Source organism: Schistocerca serialis, chromosome 1 (genome assembly GCF_023864345.2).
Source record: "Schistocerca serialis cubense isolate TAMUIC-IGC-003099 chromosome 1, iqSchSeri2.2, whole genome shotgun sequence".
In the NCBI taxonomy this organism is placed as follows: domain Eukaryota; kingdom Metazoa; phylum Arthropoda; class Insecta; order Orthoptera; family Acrididae; genus Schistocerca; species Schistocerca serialis.
In genome coordinates this window covers 1,093,838,550-1,093,853,325 of record NC_064638.1, presented here as the reverse complement: position 1 = coordinate 1,093,853,325, position 14,776 = coordinate 1,093,838,550, and the positions used below count along the sequence as shown (strand labels likewise).

Here is a 14,776-nt window from a genome sequence, read left to right as displayed (position 1 = left end):
AGGCTGTAACAAGGTGCTGACACGGGGCACAAGTCATTCACATATCAGACTCCCAATGGATTAAATTATCTGCCGCAGAGTAGCCTCGGCAAAATCCACCCTCGGTCGAAGCCAAAAGGTCCTGCAATTGAAGGATCTAATACAGCCTTTGACTCACCATACATTAAAGTAACTTGCAGAGGGCATTGGTTAAACTGATCAGACAATAGCTCTCTTTCTGAAGAGGTGGTTTACCCAATTTCAAAATTGGAATAATGACACATTCTCACTGTTGGGAAGGGAATTCCCCCTCGCTCCAGAGATGTTTAAAAAGGGCGAGCATATGATGTTGGCTAGCTGCCAATAAGTGTTGAGGCATTGGGTTATACATCTGGACCAGCCCAGGAGCCATGTTTGTCCACAGAGCAAGGGCCCTGGAGAATTCCCACTAGCTAAACAGGGCGTTATAAGATTACATGTGGTGGGGAAAGAAAGATAAAGGGAGTGGTTCCTGACAGTGTTCGAGAAAACGGAATGTGGATGGATAGTGGATCGAAGCTGAGGCTGAGCAAAATGCCGAGAAAAATGCTCACTGATAGACTGGGCTGAAGCGCATGACATCATTCAGGGAAATTCCCAGGTCACCTGTAGGATGGTGGCAACCAAAAATGCACCTGTTCTTTGCCTATACCTGCAAAGAGGAATAAAGGGACCCTACGGCAGCGAGATATTGTTTCCAACAAATCTGTTTCTGGTGTTTAATCAGATGATTGCCTGGGCATGAAGCTCTTTAAATTAAAGGCCAGGAGGTGGTCGAGAGAGAGATACCATTTGCAGTGTTGGAAGGCACAATAGTGGCCTTTAATAGCTACAGCAATTTTGGGAGTCCATAAAGGGACAGTCTTCCATGGGGGAGATCCCGTGGAGGAGAGAATTGCTGAAGCAGCTGCTGAAAGTATGGTGTTGGTCCCAGTTCTGTATGGACTCATCAATGCCATCACACAGTGGAGTGGTTGGGATGATAGCCAACAAAAAGGCATACAAATCTGTGTTAGTAAAGGTCCACCTGGAAGGGCATCCAGGTTTGTGATGCTGAAGGAAAGATAAAACAATCGGAAAATGATTACTGTCATACAGATCAGCATGAACTTCATGAACTTCCCAATTAATGGAGGGGAGGAATCAAGAGCTACAAATGGAAAGATCAAGACCAAGTAAGTGCCTTGTGCCACAATAAAATGTGTGGGAGCTCTCCAGTGTTGAGGAGGCAGAGATAAATCCCAGTGTTGAGGAGACAGAGATCAAGCCCTGCCAGCAGGTCTTCAACAGTCCTGCGTTGGTCAGTGGTTATGGTCACAGTACCACACCACAGAGGGTTTCGGAATTAAAATCCACAAGGGGAAGGACGGGAGGAGGGAACTGCTGAAGGAGGGCAAGAAGAGCAGGTAGTGTAGGAGGCTGGTCTGAGGGCAGATAAAAATTGCATATTATTACTGCAGAGTATAAACAGACGCAAATGGCCACCACTTCCAGTGCACTTTGAAGAGGAACTCAGCAACTAACAATGTCTGTGCAGCCTAATGCACAGACACCACCACAGACTTGCAACGGGCCAACCAGATTCCAGCAGAAGGATTGGAAACCACAAAGAGTCAGAGATTGAGTATCCATGAAATGAGATTCCTGCAATACAACACAAACAGCACTCTATCTTCAGGCCACAAGTGGCCCACAAGGACCATCCAACTGCCATGTCATCCTTGGCTGAGGATGTGGACAGGAGGGGCGTGTAGTCAGCACACTGATCTCCCGGTCGTTATGATAGTTTTCTTTGACTGGAGCCCCTACTATTCGGTCGAGTAGCTCCTCAATTGGCACTCAGCCTGAGTGCACCCCGAAAAATGGCAACAGCGCATGGTGGCCCAGATGGTCACCCATCCAAGTGCTGGCCACACCCAACAGCGCTTAACTTTGGTGATCTGATGGGAACCGGTGCATCCACTGTGGCAAGGCCATTACCCAATACAATGCAAGCTACAGAGTAAAGAGAAAGAAGAGACTGCAATTCGAGAAGGTGACAGTAGTATGTCCAATTCCATTGGAGAAAAGTGGTAGAAGAACCCTGATGGATGTCAAACAGGCCAGAATCAATTATTGTGCAAAGATAGTGTCTGTCACTGGTAAGGATGGAGTGAAGTTCATGAATGAAAGATTGGACCCTGATGGAGAGGGAGGGGGTGACATCCTCTGTGATGCCATGTGGGCCTCGTCCTGGAATTTACACATCTCCTTTTTCTCCTTTGGAGGGCGAGAAGAGGTGTAGTTGGGAAGAGAGCAGGTCACAGCAATTTCAAGATCTGAAAGAGAATGAGTTGCACTGAGGCCCATCGAGTGCAGGTCACAGATTCCACTTAAAATAACAGGCTTCTTTTTCTGGAGACACTGGGGAAGGGCTCCTAGAGAGAGCCCGATCCCCAGTGGGTGCCAGAAAAGTGGGTTTCTTCTCTGGCTAAGGAGAAGGAGGGGTTTTGTGAAAGAAGGGAACAGGAACCTCAGGGAAGAGGAAACGGAAGGTGGGCATGTTGGGGGCAAGGAGGAGGAGGAAAAGATGCAACAGAAGCAAAGCCCACAGAGTATGATAAATGGTTGAGAGTTTTGAATTCTTGAATCTTCCTCTTCTTTTTATAGATGAGGCAATTTGGTGAGTGAGGAGAATGTGAGCCGCAACAATTTACACACTTGGGTAGTGGGGTGCAGGGACTTCCCACATGGATAGAGCGGCCGCAGTCACCACAAATAGGAATCACCTCTCATCGTGAAGATGTGACTAAAACAGACACTCTGGAAGCAGCACATGGGAGGTGAGGTATGGGGCTTCACACTGCAACAGTGAACCTTAAATCTGATTTCTTCTTGAAGGGTATGCCTGTTGAATGCCTGGATGAAAGTGCTGGTATAAACATCTTTGTCCTTAGGACCTCTCTGGGCTCGCTGTGAAAAATTAATGCTGCATTGTGTCAGATTAGTCCAGAGTTCCTCATCACACTGAAGAAGGAGGTCCATGTGGAAAACAATGTCCTATGTCATAGTTAGGAACTAGTGAGGAGTAATGCTCACTGGGATGTCTCCTAAGCACTCGCAAGCACAAAAGGAAGCCAACTGACAAATGGTTCAAATGGCTCTGAGCACTATGGGACTTAACTTCTAAGGTCATCAGTCCCCTAGAACTTAGAACTACTTAAACCTAACTAACCTAAGGACATCACACACATCCATGCCCGAGGCAGGATTCGAACCTGCGACCGTAGCAGTCGCGCGGTTCCAGACTGTAGCGCCCTTAACCGCTTGGCCACTCCGGCTGGCGCCAACTGACAGGCAGAGGAGGTTTTAATAAGTAAGGAACCAGATCCCATCTTACTAACAGATCAACTTTACCAAACTTATCTTCAACTTGTTCAACAAAAAGGAGCAATTTGGTAGTGGCAAAAGTCTCCCATCTGTCCTGGAATAAACCAAGTAACTGGCAAAGGATTTTGTCCCAAACCAGAGGGCCTGGCCCTCCTTCCAGGGAGTGGCCAGGCAGGATAAGGATGACAGAGCAAAAGCAAAAGCAATGAGAGATTCATTCCTGTCTGAAGAGATGGCCGCAGAAGATTTGCTAGAAGTGAGAAGTGTCCCCTGGTATTGATGACAAACCGCTGGCAACACTATCTGCTGTAAAATATCTATGAAGAAATTGGCTTATAAGGTGCTCATTCCACTCATTATTGAGTATTGTCAACCTGTTCCCTACCAGGTAGGACTGATAGAATAGATAGAGAAGATACAACTAAGAGCAGCACATTCTTCACTGGATCATTTAGCCAGCACAAGAGCATTACGGAGATGCTCCACAAAGTGCATTGGCAGACATTATAAGAAAGGCACTGTGCGTCACAGAGAGATTAACTATTGAAATTTCGAAAGAGCACTTTCTGGGAAGAGTCAGACAACATATTACTTCCCCCAGATACATCTCGCATAATGATCAAGAGTAGAAAATTCAAGAAATTAGAACCATTACAGAGGCTTATCAACAATCATTCTTCCCATGCACTATTTGCGAGTGGAAAATTGTTAGAGGGTTTAATTGGTGATACAAAAGGACCCTCCACCACACACCATTAAGCGGCTTGCAGAGTATGATGTAGATGTACATGCACCACCCACTCTGACTGGGGGCTCACCCCAGTGCTGCCACCCAGCCACAGCAAGTTCCACCTGGAACTGCAGTCGTCAGGAGTTCTGATGCCTCCAAAAGATCAAAAGATGAGCAACGACTCCTAGGCATGCACAAGGCAGTGACAGCTCAGGTACCTCTTTGTTGTCAGGGGGCTTATCCAGACGCCTACATAACAGCCCACCACAGGGACTGGGCACTGTGCTAGTCAGCTAGCAGGGGGGGAGGGGGTGGGAGAGGCTATGGTGGGAAATGATGAGGGGGGGGAGAGGGGGGGGAGAGGAACACACACCAGAGACTGTAGGGAGAGAGCTCTTCCCCATATGCCTCACACTATGGAGACAATTTAGAAAGAGAGGTCAAACCTCAAGAAGTACGCAAAAAAATAAATAAATAAACAAATAAATAAACTGAAAAGGGAAAGAGGAAAAGTAAGACAAGACTGTAAAAGAACAGCAGAACCAAGGAAACAGCCAGTTCATTGTTAAGGGAAACACCGTGGGAGAAAGGGGGACAGGAGGAGGGAAGGTAGGATGGGAAAGGGTGGGTAAGGGGAAGGGAAAACGGCATGGGAGAGAAGAGAGGCTGCAATAGCTCAGGGCCCATGCACACCACACACATGTCCACAAGAGAGCTGTGGGGGGGGGGGGGGGGGGGAGGCACCTTTATGGGGAAGATAATCATGGGGAATGTGCGCTGAAGTGGAAAGATGGTATGCAACAAGCTTTTGGGAAGATTAAATGCAGCTTAGCACATACAGTAGAGCTGCCCCTTTAACTATGATGGCATATGCAAGCGATGTCAATGTTGGAGCATTTTTGCATCAGACATACCCATTGGGATTCTTTTTTAAAAAAACTAACGTGGCTCAACAAAAATGGTCAGTGCTTGACAGGGAATTGCTCACACTTTATGAGGCAGTCAGGTACTTTAAGGCGGAGATCGAAGGATGAAATTTCACAGCATTGCTGGACCACCATCACCTGGTGGATGGAATAATAAATCTTAGCAAAGATTGTTTAACTTGACGTTTTTGGTACTTGAATTTAATCAGCCAATTCTCAGCAGATATGGCACACATTAGAGGGATGGATAATACTGTGGCAGACTATCTTTCCAGAATAAATTCACTGTCAATATGCCTTGACACCAATGACTTCACAGCAGCCCAAGAAAATGGTGAGAAACTATAACAGTTGTTATGAAACAACACAATGAGTCTAAAATTTGGATGCAGATGAATGATTGATACAGCAGACACTTAATGGTGTGGCATATCACAAGGGCGAGCCAGACCTTCATGCCTAAAAGGTGTATACAAACAATCTTTCAGTAAGTGCATGGATTATTGCATCTGGGAATAAACCCATCTAACAGACTAGTGATGTTTTGTGTACCCGAACATGAAAAAAAATTGTAATGTTTGGACTCAAGCTTGTGTAGACTGTCAAAAGAGCAAAACAGAAAGACACGTGAGCTCTGCTTTAGGCATGCTCGATGTTCCAGCTGACCATTTACAGCATGTTCACCTCCACATGAGAGTCTTTTAAATACATTTTATCTGCCACTGAGAAGATGACAAGTGGGAGGAACCCACTCTGTTACCAGACATCACAACCAGAGACCACAGTGAAAGCATTCATTGAAATGGTCTTGCCCTGTGGCCATCACATCTGATCATGGCCGACAATTTGAGTAAGCCCTGTTCATGAACCTCTGTAAAATGTGCAGAGGGAAACACTTTAAAAACCACTGCTTATCACCCCAATAGCAACAGGCTGGTAGAGTGGTGGTACCACACATTAAAGGCAGCATTAACATGTCTTGGGGTTGAGGAACAGGGATCTCTCCCTCTGATTTTATTAAGAGTCAGGTCACCATTCAAAGATGACTGAAAAGCATCATCAGTAGAATTTCTATATGGACAAGCTCTAAACCTTGCAGAAAAGTTCATTGGACCAGCAGCCTTACTAGAGTCCGTGGAGTTGCTAGAATTAGTACAATGTGTTAAGCTTCATATTTCCAATATTCACACTGCTCCTCTTTTCAGCAAAAATGGTTGTCGGGCAAGTGGGCAATCCCCAATGCTGGAATGTATGATGTGTTGTCGACCCTGCAGGTGTAACATCATGACATATCAACATCCATCTCTGCAGTTAGTTTCTCAGTGAAACTTTGTTCCATATAAAAAAATTAAAAACTGGTGTTTTAGGATTTGCATGTGTTCTCTGATAAAGAGTCTTTCCCATCTAATTCTGAGAAAACTGTATGATAAAAAAAAATTGGTTCTTTCACAACTTACAGTCTCACATGACAGCATGATCATGAACTGGCTCTCTTTTCAATACTAATCGTATTTACCATGACACTTCAAGATTAAGTAAGATGACAGTCATGTGTGCATGATGTGTACTTGTTTGTGTGAATGAATTTGTGTGTTTTTCCTTTTCTGTTGAAGGCTTTGGACGAAAGCTGATATGTATGGGTCTTTTCACATGCCTGTCTGCAACCAACTTAATGTGTCATCTTTACAGTGAGTAGCAATCTATCTTTTCCTTATATTGTCAATATTACAACCTGGAGTTTTCATTTTTTTCTTAAAGTGTTTCATTTGTTTTGTCCTCCACTTTGGAACTCAGCACATCTCCAAGCCAAGCTGGCAATCCATGAAACTTCTATTCCTGTGTCTGAGCAGGTATTACATCTGATAAAATCACTGCAATCAGTGCCCCAAGTTAAAGGTATGCACTGTCTTTCGACATAGCTTGCCACAGAGAATTAAAAATAACAATCCCACACAACACCCATAACTTTAAATTTGATACCTTTATTTATATCTTTTTAGTTGTTAATGTCATTTGTTGATAAGAAGATGCAGAGAAAATATATATATATATATGAATTGGTCTTTAAATATGTCTGCTTGTGTCTGTATATGTGTGGATGGATATGTGTGTGTGTGTGCGAGTGTATACCCGTCCTTTTTTCCCCCTAAGGTAAGTCTTTCCGCTCCCGGGATTGGAATGACTCCTTACCCTCTCCCTTAAAACCCACTTCCTTTCGTCTTTCCCTCTCCTTCCCTCTTTCCTGATGAGGCAACAGTTTGTTGCGAAAGCTTGAATTTTGTGTGTATGTTTGTGTTTGTTTGTGTGTCTATCGACGTGCCAGCGCTTTCGTTTGGTAAGTCACATCATCTTTGTTTTTATATATATATATATATATATATATATATATATATATATATAATGGAAGGAAACATTCCACGTGGGAAAAATTATATATAAAAACAAAGATGAGGTGACTTACCGAACAAAAACGCTGGCAGGTCGATAGACACACAAACAAACACAAACATACACACAAAATTCAAGCTTTCGCAACAAATTGTTGCCTCATCAGGAAAGAGGGAAGGAGAGGGGAAGACGAAAGGAAGTGGGTTTTAAAGGAGAGGGTAAGGAGTCATTCCAATCCCGGGAGCAGAAAGACTTACCTTAGGGGGAAAAAAGGACAGGTATACACTCGCTCACACGCACATATCCATCCACACATACAGACACAAGCAGACATATTCTGTCAAAAGAGCATTTATTCTGTCTGCTTGTGTCTGTATGTGTGGATGGATATGTGCGTGTGAGCGAGTGTATACCTGTCCTTTTTTCCCCCTAAGGTAAGTCTTTCCGCTCCCGGGATTGGAATGACTCCTTACCCTCTCCTTTAAAACCCACTTCCTTTCGTCTTCCCCTCTCCTTCCCTCTTTCCTGATGAGGCAACAATTTGTTGCGAAAGCTTGAATTTTGTGTGTATGTTTGTGTTTGTTTGTGTGTCTATCGACCTGCCAGCGTTTTTGTTCGGTAAGTCACCTCATCTTTGTTTTTTTTTATATATGCATATATATATATATATATATATATATATATATATATATATATATATATATATATATATATATATATATATATATATATATATATATATATGCTGTGACATACCAAACGAGAAAGCACTGGTAGATAGACACAATAAAAAACACGCACACAAATTTCAAGCTTTTGCAACCCACTGTTGCTTCATCAGGAAAGAGGGAAGGAGAGGGAAAGACGAAAGGATGTGGGTTTTAAGGCAGAGGGTATGGAGTCATTCCAATCCCGGGAGTGGAAAGACTTACCTTAGGGGGAAAAAGGGACAGGTATACACTACACTCGCGCGCGCACACACACACACACACACACACACACACACACACACACACAAGCATCATCCGCACATATACAGACACAAGCAGACATGTGTACAGGAAAAGAGTTCAGGCACAGATGTCAGTCAAAGTGGAAGTACAGAGGCAAAGATGTTGCTGAGTGACAAGTGATGTACATGGGACGGCAACTTGAAATTAGCAGAGGTTGAGGCCTGGTGGGTAACGGGAAGAGAGGATATATTGAAGAGCAAGTTCCCATCTCCGGAGTGCTGATAGGTTGGTGTCAGTGGGAAGTATCCAGATAACCCGGACAGTGTAACACTGTGCCAAGATGTGCTGGCCGTGCACCAAGGCATGTTTAACCACAGGGTGATCCTCATTACCAACAAACACTGTCTGCCTGTGTCCGTTCATGCGAATGGACAGCTTGTTGCTGGTCATTCCCACATAGAAGGCTTCACAGTGTAGGCAGGTCAGTTGGTAAATCACGTGGGTGCTTTCACACGTGGCTCTGCCTTTGATCGTGTACGGTCGTGTGTAGTATGAGCTCCAAAGGAAGTTATAATTTGCCGGTCTTAGTAGTGCTACATGTTTCAAAAGTGTTTTAAAGTGAAGGCATATTTATGCCTGTGTGTTTTTTTTAGAAAAAAACAGAGTTTTTAAAATAATTTTGTGTATGAGAAAAGACAGATTCCACGTGGCATATTGAGCAGATCGGTGACTAAAAACTTGAGTGCATTAGACACCGATAAACTTAACAGTATGGCAAGCATTTTCATTTAAGAACAATCCATGCTTAGTAACTGTTCAAATTTCAGGAAATACATCACCATAAATTTATAAACTTGCAGTAAAGGATGAGCCAGACAATAGGGGATTTTACTTTATTATATGAGCTTTCAAATGGTAACTTTGTTTTTACATTACAGCCAAGCCACGGCCGGCAGTGTTAGCTGCCTGTAAATTCTTTTGTCCACAGTCTAGTAACAGGAAGTCAGCACCAAGGAAGGGCAACTTGATCACGAACCTCCCTCATGTGCTTATGAGGTAACGCCGTTCCAGGCGTCGCTCAGCAGGCAATGCTCTGGAAAGTTCCATTGCCGCCCCCGTGGGTTTCTTGGTCCCGACCAATCAGGGTGGAGGAAGCCACGTGGTGCATCGAATATACCCGGCCATCCGTCGCTGGGCCCACTGTCTTGTATTCTTGCTCGCCCACGAGTCGGACGCATGCCCTGCAGCAGCGTAGACCTTCCCGCTTCTCGTGGTGCTGCGGCACTCTGGACTTAGTTTCGGCAAACAACAACTTTCATTAGCTTTGCGAACTATGTTTTGCCAAACTCTACGCTCTGGCTCACCATCACCTCCCTAGGCCTATGTGACACCTTTTTAACATGCTTTTGCCAATAAATGGCCTTTATCTAAAAATTATCCTATTCATTCCATAACGCCCACCGCCTGCCCATATGCCCATCCTGTACATTGCTAATGTGAATGAAAGGGTTTGCGCATGACTGTGTTAAGATTAGCACGAGCTTGGCAGCGAATATGTACATCTCAAGGTTCAGAATATAACAAAGTTTTGCAAGTATTTCCACTTTCATTCAAAATTAAGACCTTTTCCTGATTCTTAGAATAGTTATGTTGTATGCATCCTGGTACAAGTTGCAGTATGGTAGATTTCTGCTTGGCTTTCCTACCGGCTATCTGCTGCAACGAGTTCACAGGTAGGTGCAGGTAATGGGTGAACGAAACTGCGCTGCTGCACCATGTTCAAGACTTTCCACAAATGTGTTCAATTGTATTGTTGTGTTCACATTTTCAGCCACATGAAAGTTCTTGGCAATTTCTCTTTTCAGCGTGGTTTGGGTGGTCCATTCATGTGTTGTTCCAACATGCATTTTATTCCTTGATCTTTTTCACCTGCAATTTTTTCTGTTGGTTTTTGGTGTCTTTCTCATCTTTCTGTGTACCATGTCTGTTCAATGACCAGAGCCAGCATTCCCTCAGGCCTTTCCACTCTACAGTCAAGCAATATCAGACCTGCAATGGAAGCATCTCTCTGTCCACTCATGTTCCACCATATAGCAGAGATGCTACGGAGCAGCTCTCTGCTCATTCAGATTCTAGTCTCATTCAGATTCTAGTCTTTCTCTCAGTGTTTGAGTGGGCGTGATCAAGACAAATGTTTGGATGGGGCATCCACAAGTTTGTGTGTGGCAATCTGGGCCACGTTCCATCACACTTGTTTTCAAATGTTGTCATGCTGTACAGCACTCCATTGTTGTTGCCAGTGTTCCCAATAGAAGTCCTTCTTGCTGGAGCTTGTGCTTGGACATGGCAACATCAGATGCTGATCCTCTCATCATCAGCACTGTTGCACCTGGCTCTCCTGTTCTTGCCAGCCCCGTTGGCGACCTCACCACCAGCCCTTGCACTGCCAACCCTACCACACTCGTTCTGCAGCCAGTCCAGCTATCACGGCTATCATATGTTCTTCTGGGCCTTAGGATGTGATTTCTTAGACACCTCACAGCGCCAGCCCTGTCTCTGCCCAGTCTTCCCCTTGCTGTCTATGGGGAACAGTGGACACAACTTGCTTCTATAATTGGGATTATTTTTTTGTGTCCTTTACTGGTCCAGTTCTTCACTTGCAAATTGTTTGATTGTCCTGATATTTCATTCCAGACTGCTCTGGTGGTGGCAAGGTGCCTCCACCCTTTGGTGCTGTACTTCTCTGAGATGGTTGCAGCATTTCTCATAAGGGGAGAGGAGTGTAGTATATGTAGGGTTCGGTTCCTGTATATTCGACCACCACACCCTTGGATGTGCTTCCTGTTCGAGATACAGCTCCCACTTACCTTGAGAGGTTGCTGGTCAACAAAAGATTCATTAGGCTGTTTACCATCAAGACTCCTGCAGCTGCCACAGCATCTGGGGGTGCAAGTTGCACCAATGCACAGGTCACAGTAAGCAGCACTGCAGTCGAAGGTATCTAGTTGCATGTGTGAGATCTTATGTCCTTTTGACACCACACCTGTATTTCTTCACTGACAGGTACTTATTTTGCCAATCAGGCCTTCAACAGACTGTTCCACTTGGGTTCCAGGCTGATTGTCAGCCACCTCAAGTCTGTGTCTGTGCTTCATACTACAATCACTGCTGCTGCCAATGCCCATTAGACCCTGCCATCCCATGCCTTTGCTGTGATCATCAGCTGCTGTATGTCTGTCAGCCACTACCTTGCCTGGACCTGCACTTGATATCCCATGAGCTCATAACCTCATGGTACAGTGTCACCGGCCATCCATTATACATCCCGGCACATCATCACTTCCGATGATCATGGACTTCATTGTACCCAAGTGTGGACTTTGGTCCTCTAAAGTTTACTGAGTTTAGTTCAAGGTTAATAAAAAAGAGTTGTTACTGCAATGGATGAATTCAATCTCAACCAATCACGCCACTTCTATAAGATTATGTCAAATTTAAATGATGGTTAAAAACTGTAATGTTTGCTTATGACATAAGAATACCATTCAAGTGCTCAAACTCAACACTACCAGACACAGCTTAGAAGATAGTTGAGCAGTGCCTACAATTGGTTTAAGTCTTAATCATATCAAGACTCATATTATGCAAATTCAAACAAGTAATGATGACTTTCTAGTTACAGAAGTATGTACTAAGAGGCAAATAGTAAATGAAATACAGTGTGTAAAACCCTTGTGGAACAGCTGGATGGCAGCACATAGGTAAGCTAATCATTTTGATGTGTTTTGCACTTTCAACTTGTTGATCTAAAGACAATTGTTCTGTTTATGCATATTTTCATTATGCTGTCCAGTGGAATTATTTTATGGAGCAATACATTTCAAGTAAACAAAATATTTACTAAGCAGAAGTGTTTAGTAAAGATATTTAGAGCAGAGGATAACTGCACGTCCGCCTCCATGTCTGAGTGGCCAGTGCAGCTGACTGCCATGTGGAGAAACTGGGTTCAATTCCTAGTGCTGCCAGGGACTTTTCCTTGTGGGAGGACTGGAACAGCTGTACTCACCCTTGTGAGGCAAACCAAGGAGCTATTTGATTGAGGAGTAATGGCTCCACATCATGAAAACTGACTATGGCTAGAAGAGTAGTGTCCTGACCCTATGACCCTCTATACTGCATCCAATGAAGCCCTTGGCGGAGGATAACATGGAGGTCAGATGCTACTGATGGGCCCACCAGGGCCTGTGGATGGACTTTTACATTTCAGATAACTGCAAGTCTTGCAATGGCCTCTTTAAGCATCTTGAAATTATTATACTTAGTTCCCAGCACGTTTACTCTTTGATGATATTTCGTGTTGATAATAAGTCAGTTCCAGGTGAATTATGATTTTCATAATCACAATATAAGACATGTATGAACACTTATTTAGAGTTCAGAGTGAAATTATGTACTCTGGGGGCAAAAGACTTCTACAAACTCCCATCTAACACACAGCAAAACATTGGAAAGCCATACCAATTACAAGGATTCTTATAAACCTACTTCATTAACAAAACTGATTTTCTGGCTTCAATTCCTATTAGTTGCTTTGCAGGTAGCAATGATCATTCTAAAGCTGCATAAGCAGTACGGCATTGTAAACAAACCTCTGTGTATTTATGTACGTATTAAAAACAAACAGGACACAAAAAGTAGCTATTTAACATATTGAGGAAGCAGTACTTTTTTCTCTTCAGAATAACAGATTTCCTGCTAATTCACTAATTTACTTTTAGTTGACATAAGCACAAATAGTACCAAGCAGTAGAGTGTTAGTTTAATATAGTGTATAAATTAAATTCCTTCAAGTAGATCCAGTTTTATATAGCTTGACTCTTTTCACATCATTGAGATACACAGAAAACAATAAATTAATATCTTGTTGACATTAAAATTGTTAGATACCACTATGTAGTAATGCCCGTGGTCTTGCCACAGTGGTAACACCAGTTCCCATTAGATCACAAAGTTAAGGGCTGTTGGACTTCACTAGCACATGGATGGGTGACCATCCATGTCTGCAGAGTGCAGTTGGCAAGAGGGATGCACTCAGCCCTTGTGAGGCAACTGAGGAGCTACTTGAACTGAGAGATAGTGGTTCAAGTCACAAAAACTGACAACAGCCAGGAGAGCGGTTTTCTGACCACATATCTCTCCGCATATGCATCCAGTGACACCAATCAGCCGTGGATGACACGGCGATTGGTTGGTACCACTGGACCTTCTAAGGCCTGTTCAGGTGGAGTAAGAAGTAATAATGAGAGGAAGTGGAGAGGAAGTACAGCAAAACAGAAAAGAAGTTGAAATGCAGTACACATATATTGCTACTGCAGCATCCAACTAAAAAATAGAGCTCACACAAGATTAGGAACTCATTCTTGAACTCAGTGCTGTCTCAGTTTTGTTGCCTGTTATTAATGAAACACTCTCTGCTTGTCTCAACTACACAGTCAGAACAGAGACATGTGTATGCTGACTGCACTGCAACCTTTCTCATATGATTTTAAAGAAACTATTTGTTAAAAAAAATGATTCTCACAAATCTCATACCATTTCATTAATGGTCATAGTTTTTGTGATACTTCTATTTTAAGTAAGGTGCTGTGCGAAATTCGAAAAGTTTTAAATGAAACATGGAGTTGCTAGGACTTTGTGCTTGGTGTATCTTAGATAACATACTGCTGTGTACAAAATAGAGCTAATATTGAATTTTTCTTCAAATTTGAGACAAGATCACCAATCTTGAGAAAATGGATTGTATGTAGTGCACTCAGTTCCAATCATGTGCAAAAATGATACTGTGGAAGTGAAATATCCATAACTTCCCTCACATTTTATATATGGCTCAAGGTACTGAAACAAATTTTTGGTAAATGATAGCAAGCTGAGAATACTGTGTGATATAGCTAACTGTGAAAATTTCTTATCTACTGTGATATATTAGTGACTACAGATTTTTCAGTTAAATAAAGGCCATCATAGGTGGTGAAATAAGACTTAATATGAGTTGATAACAACACAAGCAAAAGACTCACCCTTTTATTTTTATACCAAGCATGAGCTTTTCATAAGTCACTGACTTTACTTAATTGTCTGATTAGTATTAGACTGTTTCAAGATCCTGTTGTAAATGCAATGTTAGTGCATTAGCGAGATGAATTTGTGTAAATCCTGCTGTGTTTTGGGAAAAGAATCTAATTTTAACATGGCAGTAAGAGAAAGAAAAAGAAGAATACAAGACAGGCAAAAATAAATTGCTCCCTCTGTTGAAATTTCAACGCAGTCCTGTACTCATTGTGTTTTTAATAATATATGGTAGACCTTGAATTACTGGTCATACTGGTGTAATC

The 14,776-nt window shown here is 43.0% G+C and overlaps 1 protein-coding gene and 1 pseudogene across 1 annotated transcript in view; both read right to left on the bottom strand.

Annotated features, from left to right (window-relative positions):
- LOC126455618 (DC-STAMP domain-containing protein 2) overlaps nt 1–14,776 on the bottom strand; it is a 315,015-nt gene that overhangs the window by 232,621 nt on the left and 67,618 nt on the right. The window lies entirely within an intron of this gene.
- Nucleotides 1,882–1,999, bottom strand: LOC126430145 (5S ribosomal RNA; annotated as a pseudogene).